Genomic DNA, 18468 nt, shown 5'->3' with positions numbered 1-18468 from the left:
TGAAAGCCGGTAATTCAATTACCGGCTTTTTCTTTCTCCTTCCTAAAACCCGACATGATTTGAGACATGGTTTACATACAGTAAACCATGTCTTCTCTCCATTTTTTTTTTTTTTTTTTTTTTTTTTTTGCAGATTCCACACTACTAATGTCAGTAGTGTATCTGCAAAATTTGGCCGTTCTAGCTCTTAAAATAAAGGGTTAAATGGCGGAAAAAATTGGCGTGGGCTCCCGCGCAATTTTCTCCGCCAGAGTAGTAAAGCCAGTGACTGAGGGCAGATATTAATAGCCTGGAGAGTGTCCATGGTTATTGGCCTCCCCCCTGGCTAAAAATATCTGCCCCCAGCCACCCCAGAACAGGCACATCTGGAAGATGCGCCTATTCTGGCACTTGGCCACTCTCTTCCCATTCCCGTGTAGCGGTGGGATATGGGGTAATGAAGGGTTAATGCCACCTTGCTATTGTAAGGTGACATTAAGCCTAATTAATAATGGAGAGGCGTCAGTTGACACCTATCCATTATTAATCCAATTGAATGAAAGGGTTAAATAAAACACAAACACATTATTTAAAATTATTTTAATGAAATAAAAACAATGGTTGTTGGAGTATTTTATTCTACGCCCAATCCAGTCACTGAAGACCCTCGTTCTGTGAAAGAAAAAAACATAATAAACCATGTTTTTTTCTTTCACAGAACGAGGGTCTTCAGTGACTGGATTGGGCATAGAATAAAATACTCAACAACCATTGTTTTTATTTCATTAAAATAATTTTAAATAATGTGTTTGTGTTTTATTTAACCCTTTACTACAATTGGATTAATAATGGATAGGTGTCAACTGACGCCTCTCCATTATTAATTAGGCTTAATGTCACCTTACAATAGCAAGGTGGCATTAACCCTTCATTACCCCATATCCCACCGCTACACGGGAATGGGAAGAGAGTGGCCAAGTGCCAGAATAAGCGCATCTTCCAGATGTGCCTGTTCTGGGGTGGCTGGGGGCAGATATTTTTAGCCAGGGGGGGCCAATAAGCATGGACTCTCTCCAGGCTATTAATATCTGCCCTCGGTCACTGGCTTTACTACACTGGCGGAGAAAATTGCGCGGGAGCCCACGCCAATTTTTTCCGCCATTTAACCCTTTATTTTAAGAGCTAGAACGGCCAAATTTTGCAGATACACACTACTGACATTAGTAGTGTGGAATCTGCAAAAAAAAAAAATGGAGAGAAGACATGGTTTACTGTATGTAAACCATGTCTCAAATCATGTCGGGTTTTAGGAAGGAGAAAGAAAAAGCCGGTAATTGAATTACCGGCTTTCAAGCTGTATAGCGCTGGAAAAAAAAAATTGTATATATATATATATACACATACGTGTCTCACTGACATATATACCTATTCTATGTATACACATTTATTCTACTGTAAGCTGTCAGTGTGATTTTACTGTACACCGCACTGAATTACCGGCTTTTCTCTCTAACAGCGCTGCGTATTTCTCGCAAGTCACACTGCTTGTCCGTGTGAAATCCGTATTTTTCACGCTTCCATAGACTTTCATTGGCGTATTTCTTGCGCAGTACGGTGACAAACGCAGCATGCTGCGATTTTGTACGGCCGTAAAATACAGCAGATAGGAGCAGGGGCATAGAGAATAATTGTGCCGTATTTTTTGCAAGTTTTACGGACGTAGTTTCTGCGCTCTTACGTCCGTAAAACTCGCAAGTGTGAAGCCGGCCTTAGCCACAGCTTGCTCACAGTGTACAGAGATGTAATGTCTCACACTGCCCCATTAGTGCAGCCAGTACTTGGGTGGCACCACCCTGGGGGTGGGTGTGATCTTGGCTTTTGATATCAGTGCACACCTAAATGTTCTAAAAATGGGTTGCCCACTACTAGGGCAACAACTTCTTAAAGAGAATGTCACCCAAAAAATCATGAGCTAAGGCCACCAGTATCAGGGCATGATCTACAGCATTATGTAATACTGTAGATATGCCTCTGATGTAACCTGAAAGGTAAAAAAAATAAATTATACTCACCCCGGGGCAGTCCTGCGGGCATCGCAATCCAAGTCCAGCGCCTCCTATCTTCATGCGATGACATCCTCTTCTTGTCTTCTTGCTCTGGCACAGCAGTACTGTCTGCCCAGTGAAGGGCAAAGCACTGGGCCTCTTTGACCTTTCCTGCACACTGCAGTACTTTGCTCTGCCCTCAACAGAGCAGACAAAGTACGCCTGCACCAGAGCTGCAGCAGGAAGACAAAGTCATCTCTTGAAGATGGGAGGCACTGGATTGCAATGCCCATCGGACCGCCCCAGGATGAGTATAATAACTTTTTTTTCTATTTGCCATGACAGCACCCACGGAGAGGGGTTCTGCCCCCTAGGAACAGGAAACCTACAGAGATTAAAAAAAAAAAAAGGCAGCCCACCCTTGCTCTTCAGTTGGTTTCCTGTTCCTAGAAGGGAACCTATAGAGAAGATTGAAGATGAAAAGCCGCCTGGATTGCCACCTGTGCAGTTATGGTTGAGCGGCAGGGGCTCCAGTGTAGGTAACGGGGTTGGGGGAATGTTCCTGCGGGCTACCCCCTCCCCTTCTGTGACGCATGAGGAGCAGGCTTTCCCTTGTGCTTTCAACAGTCTCCCCTGCTGGGACTCTAGTGTCAACGCAATATATAATTGCAGTGCTGGTATGTGACAGAGGATGTTGCGCCTGTTTGGGAGGCCGGCGGTGAGTGAGCACCACAAGCTTATGGCCAGAAGCTGCCTCTCTCACAAAGCGATGTGGTGGATCAGCACGTGAGGTACCTGGCTATGGAGTGCAGAAGTCCGGTAAGAGGGCCACTGCATAGTGCCAAAATCCAGCAGGGTCGCGCATGCACGTGTAGTATGGAGTGCACCCCGTAAGTAGATGGGTATACTTCTGGGAGCGCTGTAATGAAGAGATGTAAAACATATGGAAAAAAGAGTAAAAAAAAGTCCCAAAAGTAATCCAAATATTAATTTATTACAAAAATAATATACAACATGTAAACCAGACTAGGATGAGGTAATAACACACACATATCCTGACCAAAGATATTAACCCCTTTACCCCCCCCCCCCCCCTCCCAAGGGTGGTTTGCACATTATGGACCAGGCCAATTTTTACAATTCTGACCACTGTCCCTTTATGAGGTTATAACTCTGGAACGCTTCAATGGATCCCGGTGATTATGACATTTTTTTCTCGTGACATATTGTACTTCATGATAATGGTGAAATTTCTTTGATATTACCTGCGTTTATTTGTGAAAAAAATTTTTTTTTTAAAAATTGGGCTGGCTGGTGAACCTCCAAAAATCAAAACTGGAAACAACCAGGGTTCAAGAATTCTTGGGTCTCACCCTGGACTCAAGTTCTCAGGTGTGTCACCTTCCAGACAAGAAAAAACAAAAGATAATCCACCTAGTATCAGAAGCACGTGCAAACCCTACCATGACTCTAAGGAAGGCAATGTCATTACTGGGGACCCTCTCTGCCTGTCTCCCAGCAGTTCAGTGGGTGCAGCTCCACACATGAACTCTCCAGTGGGATATTTTAAGAAACCAAAAACTACTGGGAGGGCGGTTAGAAAGTCGAATGACTCTAAGTTTACCTACTATTCATTCCCTAGTCTGGTGGTTAAATCCCAGCAACTTATCAAAAGGGATTCCCTGGGTGATAAAGGCGTCTCAGATAGTCACCACAGACGCAAGTCCCACAGGGTGGGGGGGCTCACCTGGACAACAAAGTCTCTCAAGGGATATGGACAATTCAAGAGCTCAGGTCTTCCTCAAATCAAAAAGAGCTGAGGGCCGTAAATCATGCACTACTGTACTTCCTAGACCAGCTACAAGGCCATCATGTCCGAGTATTCTCGGACAACAAAGTAGTAGTAGCTTAATTAAACCACCAGGGGGGAACCAGGTCTCAATCATTAATGAAAACCACCTCCGAAGTTTTCAGCTTGGTTCAAAACAACTTCCTGTCCCTATCGGCCCTACATATAAAGGGTGTAGAAAACCAGAAAGCGGACTTCCTAAGTTGTACCCAACTAAAGCAGGGGGAGTGGACTCTGAATCAGGGCATCTTCAACAAAATTACAGATCTGTGGTTAATCCCTGTAATAGACCTCTTTGCAAACGTGCACAACAGGAAAGTGGGAACTTTCTGCTCCCTAGATTCCAGGGGGAACCCTCAGGCTGTGGATGCGTTCACAATTCCCTGGACTCAGTCCCTGGCGTATGCATTTCCCCCTACTATTCTCATTCCAGCAGTCCTGCGGAAAATCAGACAGGACAAATCCAGACTCCTCCTAATAGCCCCCTTCTGGCCCAAAGAGCCTGGTTCTCATGGCTGAGGATGCTATCGATCACCGATCCCTGGCAGGGTGGATTGATTTAAATCACGATTTAAATCAAAAGGTTTTTTTTTAATATAAATCACGATTAAAATGAGAAGTGAGAGCAGTGCGCATGTGCGCCCATAGTTACACGGACGAAACTAGGGGCAACGATCTAACGCCAGGGTGAGGGGGGGGGGACCCCAAAGTAAGTAAAAATCTTTTTTGTTTTACTATATGGCAATAGGTAGGTGTTTAAAAGCAGCATGTCTTAATTGTATAAACTATTAATAGCCTCCACACTTTGTTCATACTGCCCCTTTAATTCCACACTTCTAGCTTGGTTTCACTTTTGGTTTAGTTTCTTTTTCCATTCAGTTGACATGCCCAAACTTGTTGGATAGTCAGCAGTACTTGGCTGTAGTAACAATCAAACTTCATAAGTGATCTGTGTGAGCCATGGCAGGTCGTAAGAGAGACCCTATTTGGGTTCATTTTGTTGAGATGCCAGCAGCAGATCTTGGAAAGAAAGGTGCAAGAGCAAAGTGCAAATACTGTCAAAAGGATATCCAAGGACTTGTTTGAAATCACATTATGAAAACTGCAACCAGAAGGGAAATGAAGATGTTGATAGTGATACAACTAATGTCAATGAACCCCCACAGCTTCTTATGCACCAGGAGCCTAGTACTAGTAAGTCTGGCAATTACAACCTATTTTTTTAACAGACATTTTACTGGGATGGTTAAAGTCTATGAAAAGAGAAATTTCTAGCACTAGTAGTTCTGGAGTATAGAATTTAAATTTATGTTAAGGCAATATTTCACAGAAAATTAACGCTAAAGGACATGTGCACCTTTATTTTTTTTTAAGGTGCACATGTCCTCCCCCCCCCCGCAGCGCTGAGATCCGTGGCTTTGTTTTGACCGTCCGCCTCCTGTCCTCCGGTTGCGGCCTACTCGCAGTGATCCAGCGGCGTGACGTCAGCGGGCCACACGTTCCATTGAAATGAATGGAGGCGCGCTCGCGGACGGGCAGAACGAAGCCACGGATCCCCGCAGCGCTGACATCGGAGGTAAGAGAGCTGCGGGGGGAGGACATGTGCACACTGCACCTTAAAAAATAAAGGTGCACATGTCCTTTAAGTAAAAATAAAGTGTGTATACGCTTTTTTTTTTTTTTTTTTATTGTAGGCTGCAATTCACTTTTGAAGTCTACCAAATTGACCATTTTAAAAAAAAAAAAACATTTTTAAAACTTTTGTGACATAATTTTTTTCAGTTGCTCTGATATTAGTTACCAGTATTACAGCAACTTCACCGGAAAACTTGAGTAGCATAACTTTTGAGACAGCCCTTATAGGACGAGGACCATTACATTGTTCAAAAAGTTTGTTTCAAAATATTTTCGTTATATTTCTTCAAATACGCAGTCGATTTATATTTTTAATTTCTGTGCTTTCAGGGTCAAATATGGCTTGTGCTGCACGTGACAATCAATATCTGGGTACAACTTCAACAAAGCAGCCCAAAAAAAAACTTTGCGTGCAAAGTGTAGAAAAATTCATCTTAAAGGGAACCTGTCACCCCGTTTTTTGAGATTGAGCTATAAATACTGTTAAATAGGGCCTGCGCTGTGTGTTCCTATAGTGTATGTAGTGTACCCCGATTCCCCATGTATGCTGAGAAATAACTTACCAAAGTCGCCGTTTTCGCCTGTCAATCAGGCTGGTCAGGTCGGGAGGGCGTGGTGACATCGGTGGTTCTTCCTCAGCTTTACGTTGGTGGCGTAGTGGCGTAGTGGTGAAGACACAGCGCGCGATCTGCGCTGTAATCCCTTGCATAGGTGGGGGCGGCCATCTTCCTGGGGCCGCGCGTGCGCAGATCGAGTGCTCTGCTGCACGGGGCTTCAGGAAAATGGCCGCGGGATGCCGCGCGTGCGCATTAGAGATCGCGGCGGCCATTTTCCCAAAGCCGAGATGCAAACTCGGCTTTGGGAAAATGGCCGCCGCGATCTCTAATGCGCACGCGCGGCATCCCGCGGCCATTTTCCTGAAGCCCCGTGCAGCAGAGCACTCGATCTGCGCACGCGCGGCCCCAGGAAGATGGCCGCCCCCACCGATGCAAGGGATTACAGCGCAGATCGCGCGCTGTGTCTTCACCACTACGCCACTACGCCACCAACGTAAAGCTGAGGAAGAACCACCGATGTCACCACGCCCTCCCGACCTGACCAGCCTGATTGACAGGCGAAAACGGCGACTTTGGTAAGTTATTTCTCAGCATACATGGGGAATCGGGGTACACTACATACACTATAGGAACACACAGCGCAGGCCCTATTTAACAGTATTTATAGCTCAATCTCAAAAAACGGGGTGACAGGTTCCCTTTAAAGACTACGACGAGCCAGAAAGAACATTTTGATGAATTAATTGCTAAATTCATATTTGCAACCAATTCTTCTTTCCGACTAGTTGAGCACCCATTGTTTGTACAACTGATCGAAGGAATTAGACCAGGCTACAAACCACCAAGTAGATTTGATATCTCAGGAAAACATCTTCAGGCTGTATACGACATAGAAAGAGCGGCTTGTACAAAATATTTGAAAGACAAGGTTGTTAACATGAGCTTGGATGGTTGGAGCAACATCCACAACGACCCCATAATTTGCACTTGTGTCACAACAGAAGATGGTGAAACTTACCTTACAGACACAATCGACACATCTGGAAATTCACATACTGCTGAATATTTACTTGAAATTGCTAAGAACTCAATTCACCAATGCCAAGAACAGTTTGGATGTAAAGTAAGGAGCTTAGTTACTGATAACGCAAGCAATGTGGCAAAAATGCGAGCGGAACTGGCACATGAGGATGACACAAATGTCATTACATACGGTTGTTCTGCCCATTTGTTGCATCTTTTGGCAAAAGACCTGCATATTTCGGGTGTCAAGGAACATGTTGTAGAAATTGTTAAATATTTCCGCAATAATAATTTTGCACATGCAACCTACAAGGAAATGGGAGGACTGAAGTTGGTTCTACCACAAGATGTTAGATGGAATACCTTGGCTGACTGCTTGGAAATGTTTATTAACAACTGGTCAAAATTACTGTCCATTTGCGAAACACATCGGGATAAAATTGATGCTAATATACGAAGCAAAGTATTAAATCTTGGTGTGAAGAGAAATGCCGAGGACCTTTTGGAAAGGTTAAAGCCAATATCGATTGCGTTGGATAAAATGCAGAAAGATACTGCAACCATAGCTGATGCCACAGAAGTTTGGAAAGATTTAGAAGGTTCTCTAGATCGCTTGAACCTCTCAAACAATGTAAAGGTTGCAATACAGCACCGCAAGGACCAAGCATTAAAAGAAGAACACTATTTAGCCAATATCTTGCATCCCATCTACAGAGGGAAAAAATTATCTGAGGCGGAAATCAACTCTGCAATGGAGTGGCTCGCCAATACTAACCATGACATTGTGGCAACTGTGCTGAAATTGAAGTGTGAATCGGCACCATTTCAAAAATACATGTTTGCAGATAACGTCGTTAATGAACTAAAACCACTGGACTGGTGGAAGTCGCAATCACTTGTTCTTCCAGCAAAGATAATAAATTAGCTACTCAGCTACTGACTGCATCGGCTTCATCCGCAGGAGTAGAGAGATTGTTTTCTTCATTTGGTTTTGTGCACACAACAGTCCGAAACCGCTTAGGAACTGCTAAAGCAGGACAACTGGTTTTCCTATTAAAAGTCCTAAATAAACAGTAGGCTTAGGGTACCGTCACACTATACGATTTACCTACGATCACGATCAGCGATATGACCTGGCCGTGATCGTAGGTAAATCGTAGTGTGGTCGCTGGGGAGCTGTCACACAGACAGCTCTCCAGCGACCAACGATGCCGAGGTCCCTGGGTAACCAGGGTAAACATCGGGTAACTAAGCGCAGGACCGCGCTTAGTTACCCGATGTTTACCCTGGTTACAAGCGTTAAACTAAAAAAAACAAACAGCACATACTTACATTCTGGTGTCCGTCAGGTCCCTTGCAGTCTGCTTCCCGCACTCAGTGACTGCCGGCCGTAAAGTGAAAGTGAAAGCACAGCCGCTGTGCTCTGCTTTCACTTTACGGCCGGCAGTCACTGAGTGCGGGAAGCAGACTGCAAGGGACCTGACGGACACCAGAATGTAAGTATGTGCTGTTTGTTTTTTTTAGTTTAACGCTTGTAACCAGGGTAAACATCGGGTAACTAAGCGCGGTCCTGCGCTTAGTTACCCGATGTTTACCCTGGTTACAAGCGAACGCATCGCTTCGCTAGATCGGTGTCACACACACCGATCTAGCAATGACAGCGGGAGATCCAGCGATGAAAGAAAGTTCCATACGATCTGCTACGACGTACGATTCTCAGCAGGATCCCTGATCGCTGCTGCGTGTCAGACACAGCGATATCGTAATGATATCGCTGGAACGTCACGAATCGTACCGTCGTAGCGATCGAAATGTTATAGTGTGACGGTACCCTTAAAGGACTGATGTATTCACTGAAGATGTTTGCTTACTTCAAACGTTAGAGATAGGCTATTGTTTAAAAAGTACTTACTCTCTGTAGTTCAATTCTGAGTGTTTAATAGTGCAAATAAAAATTATTAGGTTTCATAATCAACTGTTTTAATATTTTTATTTGTGTAAAACAATTAGATTTGCAAAAAGACAAAGTTTTGCTTGTGTACAACTTGATTAAAAAATCTGATTTAAATCAAATGATTTAAATCAAAAAAATCTGATTTTTTTTTTTTTTATTTTTTTTTTTAAAAAATCAAGATTTTTATCCACCCTGATCCCTGGGTTATTCCGGATCTTCCGGACCTCCTGTCTCAGGGACCGGTGTTCCACCCTCAGTCGGCGAATCTCCATCTGACAGCGTGGAATTTGAGAGGTCACTATTGAGGGAAAGAGGTTTTTCTGACAAACTAGTATCCACACTAATGAAAAGTAGAAAACCTGTGACCACAAAAATATACGGCAAAACCTGGGAAAAATTTTTGTCCTCCGGGGTAAGGTTGCAAGACATGGTTCCAGTGGCTGAAATATTAGAATTTCTACAAAGGGGGTTAGACCTAGGCCTTTCAGTTAAGTACCTTAAAGGTACAGATAGCAGCTCTAGGAGCATTATACTGTGAAAACATAGCGGCCAACCCCTGGGTAATACGGTTTGTCAGAGCAGCTGCAAGGTCTAAACCTGTAACTATACATAGATTACCAACCTGGGATTTGAATTTAGTATTGTCAGCCCTAACAGAATCCCCGTTTGAGCCTATAGAATCAGTACCCCTTAGGATTCTTTCTCTTAAAACGGCCCTCCTAATAGCCCTGACATCGGCCCGTAGGATAAGTGACCTCCAAGTCCTGTCTGCAAACCCTCCCTTTACGCAAATCCTGGACCCTGCCTTTCTACCGAAAGTTGCGTCCACATTCCATAGATCTCAGGAAATAATCCTTTCTTCTGTCCAGACCCTAAAAATAAGAAAGAAAGATTCCATACACTAGATGTAAAAAGGTGTCTAGTCCAATACATTAAAATCACCCAGCAGTATAGGAAGGAAGGGTCTCTTTTTATCTGCTTCCAGGGGCCCAGGAAAGGACTCAAAGCTTCCTAGGGCACTATATCTCGATGGGTCACAGACGCAATAGCCTTGGCGTACTCATCCACCGGGAACGCCGTTCCGCAGGGACTGAAGGCCCACTCTACAAGGGCTATGGCGACCTCCTGGGCCGAAAGGTCAGAGGTACCATTAGATCAAATTTGTAAGGCGGCCACCTGGTCATCACCTTCAACCTTCTTCAGACACTACCGCTTAGACCTAGCCTCTTCATCTGACCTAACCTTCGGAAGAAGGGTTCTGTGGTCCCTCCCTAAGCAATGATCTCTGTAATTCTCTCTGGTAGTGCTGTCATGGGCGACTGAGAAAAGTGTAGTTACTCACCGATAATGGTGTTTCTCAGAGCCCATGACAGCACCTGCTTATTCCCCCCCTCATCACGTGTGCGGTGAGCACATTATTTTGTGTGAAGTGGTTTTCCATGTAGACACGGTGTTCACTTGTTAAGCATTATGCTTAAATTGCATATTTTTTATGTTGTTGTGACTAACCTGAAGGGCGGATCCCCTCTCTCTGGTAGTGCTGTCATGGGCTCTGAGAAACACCGTTATCGGTGAGTAACTACACTTTTTTAATTTTTCCGTAACTAATGGGGTTATGAAGGGGGGGTTTGATTTACTTTTATAGCGGGTTTTTAGCGTATTTTTGATTGGCAGCCGTCACACACTGAAAGACGCTTTTTATTGCAAAAAATATTTTTTGCGTTGCCACATTTTGAGGGCTATAATTTTTCCGTATTTTGGTCCAGTCATGTGAGGTCTTGTTTTTTGCGGGACGAGTTGATGTTTTTATTGGTAACCTTTTTGGGCACGTGACATTTTTTGATCGCTTTTTATTCCGATTTTTGTGAGGCAGAATGACCAAAAAACAGCTATTCATGAATTTCTTTTGGGGGAGGCGTTTATACCGTTCCGTGTTTAGTAAAATGGATAAAGCAGTTTAATTCTTTGGGTCAGTACGATTACAGCGATACCTCATTTATCATTTTTTTTTTTTTTGTTTTGGCACTGTTATACGATAAAAACTATTTTATAGAAAAAATAATTACTTTTGCATCGCTTTATTCTGAGGACTATAACTTTTTTATTTTTTTGCTGATGATGCTGTATGGTGGCTCATTTTTTTTTTTTTTTTTTGTTTTTTTTTGTTTAACGCTTTCAGAGGTACCATGGTTATTTATATCTGTCTTTTTGATCGCGTGTTATTCCACTTTTTGTTCAGCAGTATGATAATAAAGCCTTGGTTTTTGTGCCTTTTTTTTTTTTTTTTACGGTGTTTACTGAAGGGGTTAACTAGTGGGACAGTTTTATAGGTTGGGTCGTTACGGACGCGGCGATACTAAATATGTGTACTTTTTTTTTTTTTTTTTTTTTTTTTTTTTAATTTATTTAGATAAAGAAATGTATTTATGGAAATTAATATATATATATTTTTTTACTTTGCCCCAGGGGGGGGACATCACAGATCGTTGATCTGACAGTTTGCACAGCACTCTGTCAGATCACCGATCTGTCTGAGAGCACTGCAGGCTTACCAAGCGCCTGCTCTGAGCAGGCACTTGGTAAGCCACCTCCCTCCCTGCAGGACCCGGATGCTGCAGCCATCTTGGATCTGGGCCTTCTACAGGGAGGGAGGTAAGGAGACCCTCGCAGCAACGCGATCACATCGCGTTGCTGCGGGGGGCTCAGGGAAGCACGCAGGGAGCCCCCTCCCTGCGCGATGCTTCCCTATACCGCCGGCACACCGCGATCATGTTTGATCGTGGTGTGCCGGAGGTTACTGTGCCAGGGGAGGTCCGTGACCGCTCCTGGCACATAGCGCCGGATGTCAGCTGCGATAGGCAGCTGACACCCGGCCGCGCTATCCCCGTGAGCGCGGCCGATCGCGCTGGACGTACTATTCCGTCTGTGGGAATTAAGGCCCACCCCACATGAACGGAATAGTACGTCCGATGGCAGAAAGGGGTTAAATATAAAGCATGGGTAAAAATGCTCAAGTGACATGTGCCATGATTATGAACACATGGAGGTGAGGGTATTTAACCCCTTCTTGACCTTGGGATTTTTCGTTTTTCCGTGTTCGTTTTTCACTCCCCTACTTCCCAGAGCCATAACTTTTTTACTTTTCCGTCAATTTGGCCATGTGAGGGCTTATTTTTTGCGGGACGAGTTGTACTTTTGAACGACATCATTGGTTTTAGCATGTCGTTTACTAGAAAACAGGAAAATATTTCCAAGTGCGGTGAAATTGCAAAAAAAGTGCAGTCCCACACTTGTTTTTTGTTTGGCTTTTTTGCTAGGTTCACTAAATGCTAAAACTGACCTGACATTATGATTCTCCAGGTCATTGCGAGTTCATAGATGCCTAACATGACCAGGTTATATTTTTACCTAAGTAGTGAAAAAAAAATTCCAAACTTTGCTAAAAAAAAAAAAAAAATTTTGCGCCATTTTCCGATACTCGTAGTGTCTCCATTTTTCATGATCTTGGGTCGGTCGAGGGCTTATTTTTTTTGCGAGCCTAGATGACGTTTTTAATAGCATTTTGGTGCAGATACGTTCTTTTGATCGCCCGTTATTGCATTGTAATGCAATGTCGTGGCGACCAAAAAAACGTAATTCTGGCATTTCGAATTTTTTTCTCGCTACGCCGTTTAGCGATCAGGTTAATGCTTTTTTTTTTTTTTAATTGATCGGGCGATTCTGAAAGCGGTGATACCAAATATGTGTAGATTTGATTTTTTTTTTTTTTATTTATTTTGAGGGCGAAAGGGGGGTGATTTAAACTTTTATATTTTTTTCACTTTTTTTACTTTTTTTTTTCCTTTTGCCATGCTTCAATAGCCTCCATGGGAGGCTAGAAGCAGGCACAGCACGATTGGCTCTGCTACATAGCAGCGAGCTGCTGTTCGCTGCTACGTAGCAGAAAATCAGGTGTGCTGTGAGCGCCGACCACAGGGTGGCGCTCAAAGCTGCCGGGGATCAGTAACCATAGAGGTCTCGAGGACCTCTATGGTTACCATTCTGAAGCAGCGCCGACCTCTGATCATGTGACGGGGTCGGCGATGCCGTCATTTCCGGCCGCCCGGCCGGAAGCGGTAGTTAAATGCCGCTGTCTGCGTTTGACAGCGGCATTTAACTAGTTAATAGGCGCGGGCAGATCGCGATTCTGCCCGCGCCTATTGCGGGCACATGTCAGTTGTTCAAAACAGCTAACATGTCCCGGCTTTGATGCGGGCTCACCGCCGGAGCCCTCATCAAAGCGGGGCTTCTGACCTTGGACATACTATCCCGTCCGAGGTCAGAAAGGGGTTAACGGCGGCTTGGCACACTGCACACCACCGCACCTTGAGAAAGAGGCGAAACGCACGTCGGTGGCAGCGTGGAAACTGATCCTGACACACTGACTCATGGGTAAGCAACTAATTTAGTTTGGGACCCAGTCCTGGGAATGGTATAGCGTGCAGACTTAGGCTACTTTCACACTAGCGTCGGATTGGGCCCGTCGCAATGCGTCGGGCCGAGATTCCGACGCTAGCGTTTGATGCGCTGCACAACGGAGGCAGCGGATGCATTTCTCCGGCGCATCCGCTGCCCCATTGTGAGGTGCGGTGAGGTGGGGGCGGAGTTCCGGCCGCGCATGCGCGGTCGGAAAAAGCGGTCCGTCGGCAGCGAAAAACGTTACATTTAACATTTTTTGCTCCCGGCGGTCCGCCAAAACACGGCGCAACCGTCGCACGACGGTTTGCAATGTGTCAATACGTCGCAATGCGTCGGTAATGTTACTCTATGGGGCAAAAACGCATCCTGCAAACAACTTTGCAGGATGCGTTTTTTCCTTTAAACGACGCATTGCGACGCATTGAAAACAACGCTAGTGTGAAAGTAGCCTTACTTGGTCATCTGGTTATTTTGGACTTCTTGGTCTCTCTCTTTGTGGCACTTGAGCATTTTTACCCATGCTTTATATTTAATATCTTTGGTCAGGATATGTGTCCTTATTACCTGATCCTAGTCTGGTTTACATGTTGTATATTATTATTTTTGTAATTGATATTTGGATTACTTTTGGACTTTTTTACTCCCTTTTTTTTCATGTTTTATATCATGTTTGGGAGTGTCCGCGTGGTGTATCTTTGAGACATCCACATGGGTTTTGGTCTCTGTGGACCCCTTCATATATGTTGTCCCGTATGGTATATGTTTAATTACCGTATATACTCGAGTATAAGCCGACCCGAGTATAAGCCGACCCCCCTAATTTTGCCACAAAAAACTGGGAAAACTTATTGACTCGAGTATAAGCCTAGGGTGGAAATGCAGCAACTACCGGTGAATTTCAAAAATAAAAATAGATCATTATTTCCCCATAGCTGTGCCATATAGTGCTCTACACCATTCATATTTCCCCATAGCTGTGCCCCGTATAGTGCTCTGCACCGTTCACTGTGCCCCCTAGCTGTGCCATATACAGTGCTCTGCATCGTTCACTGTGCCCCATTGCTGTGCCATATACAGTGCTCTGCACCGTTCACTGTGCCCCATAGATGTGCCATATACGGTGCTCTGCACCGTTCATTGTGCCCCATAGCTGTGCCATATACGGTGCTCTGCACCGTTCACTGTGCCCCCTAGCTGTGCCTTATACGGTGCTCTGCACCGTTCATTGTGCCCCCTAGCTGTGCCTTATACGGTGCTCTGCACCGTTCATTGTGCCCCCTAGCTGTGCCTTATACGGTGCTCTGCACCGTTCATTGTGCCCCCTAGCTGTGCCTTATACGGTGCTCTGCACCGTTCATTGTGCCCCCTAGCTGTGCCTTATACGGTGCTCTGCACCGTTCATTGTGCCCCCTAGCTGTGCCTTATACGGTGCTCTGCACCGTTCATTGTGCCCCCTAGCTGTGCCTTATACGGTGCTCTGCACCGTTCACTGTGCCCCATAGATGCTCCACATTAATCTGTGCTGCCGCTGCTACTGCTGCAATAAAAAAAAAAAACCACATACTCACCTCCCTTGATTGCAGCTCCCGGCGTCTCGTTCCGGCGCCTCCATCTTCCCGGCGTCTCTGCTCTGACTGATCAGGCAGAGGGCGCCGCGCACACTATATGCGTCATCGCGCCCTCTGCCTGATCAGTCAGAGCGCAGACGCCGGGAAGATGGAGGCGCCGGCCGGGAAGATGGAGCGGCGGCTGGAACGAGGACAGGTGAATATAACATACTCACCTAGTCCTGGCGATCCTCGCGCTGTCCCCTCCTGTCTTCGGTGCCGCAGCTTCTTTCTCTATCAGCGGTCACCGGCACCGCTGATTAGAGAAATGAATAAGCGGCTCCGCCCCTATGGGAGGTGGAGCCGCTTATTCATTTCTGTAATGAGCGGTCCCACGTGACCGCTGAAGAGAGGAAGAAGCTGCAGCGCCGAAGCCCGTGGGACGGCAGGGACAGCGCGAGGATCGCTGGGACTAGGTAAGTATACCCCAGCGCCCTCAGCCCCTCACCTGCCGACCCCACCGCTACCGTGACTCGAGTATAAGCCGAGGGGGGCACTTTCAGCCCTAAAATTTGGGCTGAAAATCTCGGCTTATACTCGAGTATATACGGTATATATTTTCTGTGTTTTCACAGTTACCATTAAGGAACAGATGGATTTTTGAGAAAGGGAAAAAACTTTGCTCACAGAGCTTGATAAAGTTTTCAATGAAGGATCTGGTAGTATTTTGGAATGCAAAACTGGGGATATTAGCACGTTGACCAACAAATATAAGGACTAAGGCTGTGTGCACACGTTGCGTTTTTTTTGCGGTTTTTCACGATAAAAACGCTATAAAACCGCAAAAAAAACGCATACAATAAGCATCCCATCATTTAGAATGAATTCCGCATGTTTTGTGCACATGATGCGTTTTTTTCCGCAAAAAAAACGCATCGCGGTAAAAAACGCAGCATGTTCATTAATTTTGCGGTTTTTTTTTTTGCGGATTTTCCACTACAAAATGCATTGGGAAATGTTTGGAAAAACCGCAGCAAAAACGCATGCGGTTTTTTTGCGGATTTCTTGCAGAAAATGTCTGGTTTTTCTCAGGAATTTTCTGCGAGAAATCCTGAACGTGTGCACATAGCCTAAAGGTACCGTCACATTAAGCGACGCTGCAGCGATATAGACAACGATGCCGATCGCTGCAGCGTCGCTGTTTGGTCGCTGGAGAGCTGTCACACAGACAGCTCTCCAGCGACTAACGATGCCGAAGTCCCCGGGTAACCAGGGTAAACATCGGGTTACTAAGCGCAGGGTCGCACTTAGTAATCCGATGTTTACCCTGGTTACCATTGTAAATGTAAAAAAAAAAAACCACTACATACTTACATTCTGGTGTCTGGTCACGTCCCTCGCCTTCAGCTTCCCGCACTGACTGTGAGCGGCGCGCGATATCGTTATGTGTGACGGTACCTTTACTCAATAAGCGCACGCGCCTGTGGTGGAACAAGGCTTTTTTAGAGAGATACTTGGCCTGTCGTCTCATACCCAGAGGGCTACCGGTTCAAGTTTTTCCCTCTTTTACTATTAATGATAAGGATTTTGTCAGCCAATGGGAAGATGCAGCCACAATATTCCACAAAGTTCATGGAGCTATTATCTAGGTCTAATGAGAAAAACTACTCATTGACCTAGATATTGAAATTGGCACAATACAGGATGAAATTAATAAACTTCTCACCATGGATCAGGTATCCAAGTTTAAAATTGAATTGAACATTTCTCTTAAGTGGGAAACTGAAATTGTACAAAGGAAGACTAAGAAATATCAGCGCGATGTTGCTGATCGACAACAGGATCGTGTTTATAAGTGGCGGGGACGTCAAAATAACATCAATAGGACTCCTGCCAGGGATAGATCTAAATCAGTCTCTTCATTTGAAGATCCAGCTCCTGGACCTGAGACTGCTAAAACACTCTGGGAGATGAGGGACTATGGAAGGGAGGGTCGCTGGAGAAGTGGACGTATGCACTATAAAAGGAAAAATGCCACTCCACCAAGAAACTACAAAAAAGCTCGTACTAATGCCCTCAAGGTAATAAACCTCTCTTCGCATGTTCTCTCTGAACCCCAGAGACAGGTCCTTGAGTTAGGATTATCCTTCTCTCCGGTTAATAACTTTGATTTTTTTCACAGCATTAAAAGATCTCCACCTGTTTGCCCCCAAGATCATCCTTAGGAGACTACACTCTCGCTGTCCTGACAATGAGGAACTCTCAAATATTGAGATCGAGACTCTACACATCCTTGAAGAATTGGAAGATGAATCTGATTCAGGTAGGGTTCCACCGCCCCCATCTCGGCCAAGTGCACCACGTTCCCGCCATTGTCGATTTGTCCTCAGGTTGAGATTTTCACTCACCTGGTTACACAGGATTTTAAGTCCATTAATAACCACAAAAAGAATAATTTAACTTTTCAGCAGAAACGGGCTTTGAGTGAGATCAAAACCTGGGACGATATTGTGGTGAAACTGTCCGACAAGGGCAGCAACGTGGTGCTTTGGCCCATTGACAAATATGAGAGGGAGGCTATGAGACATCTGCGAGATAGACACGTATGTCCAATTACCCCAGAGTCCCCTCTCTGAGTTTCAGAAAAAATTGGGTACAATTCTAGATTTGGCATGTGAGAGGGGGATTATATAAAAAAAAGTATTGGGGGGGCTGGTGGTTCAAAACCCTGTGATTCCTACTTTTTATCTTCTCCCCAAGATCCACAAGGATCCTGTCTCTCCTCCAAGTCATCCCATTGTGTCCAGCATAGGGGGGTTGTGTGACTCGACCTGTAAATTCATTGAATATTATCTACATCCGCAGGTCGAAACACTTCCCTCTTATGTCCGGGACACAAATGATATGTTGAGGAGACTTGATGGTTTACATGTGGATGTGGTTATTGTTACTGCGGACGTAGAGTCCTTGTATGCGAACATCCGCCATGAGGATGGCGTGAGGGCATCCAGATTTTTCCTGGAAAGTAGTAACCTTGATTCTGACATCCGTGAGCTGGTGTTGGAGTTGTTGTGGTTCGTCCTGACACATAATTTTTTCACTTTTAAGGATAGATTTTTTTTTCTGCAGAAGCGGGGGACCACCATGGGAGCGGCATGTGCACCATCCTATGCTAACTTGTTTTTGGGATATTGGGAGTGGGATATTTTGCTGGATGGCGCACCTGCCGCTCCCCACATCATAGGATGGTTCAGGTACATCGATGATGTGCTCTTCCTTTGGCAAGGTCCCGTTACTGAACTGCATGATTTTGTCGGGACTGAACCGCAACGACTCCAACATCCACCTTACGTATGTGTACCATCATAAGGAAATTTCATTTCTCGATATTACTCTTAAAGTACAGGATGATGGACTTATC

This window comes from Ranitomeya imitator, chromosome 1, assembly GCF_032444005.1.
Source record: "Ranitomeya imitator isolate aRanImi1 chromosome 1, aRanImi1.pri, whole genome shotgun sequence".
Lineage (NCBI taxonomy): Eukaryota > Metazoa > Chordata > Amphibia > Anura > Dendrobatidae > Ranitomeya > Ranitomeya imitator.
This window is presented reverse-complemented; position numbering follows the sequence as displayed.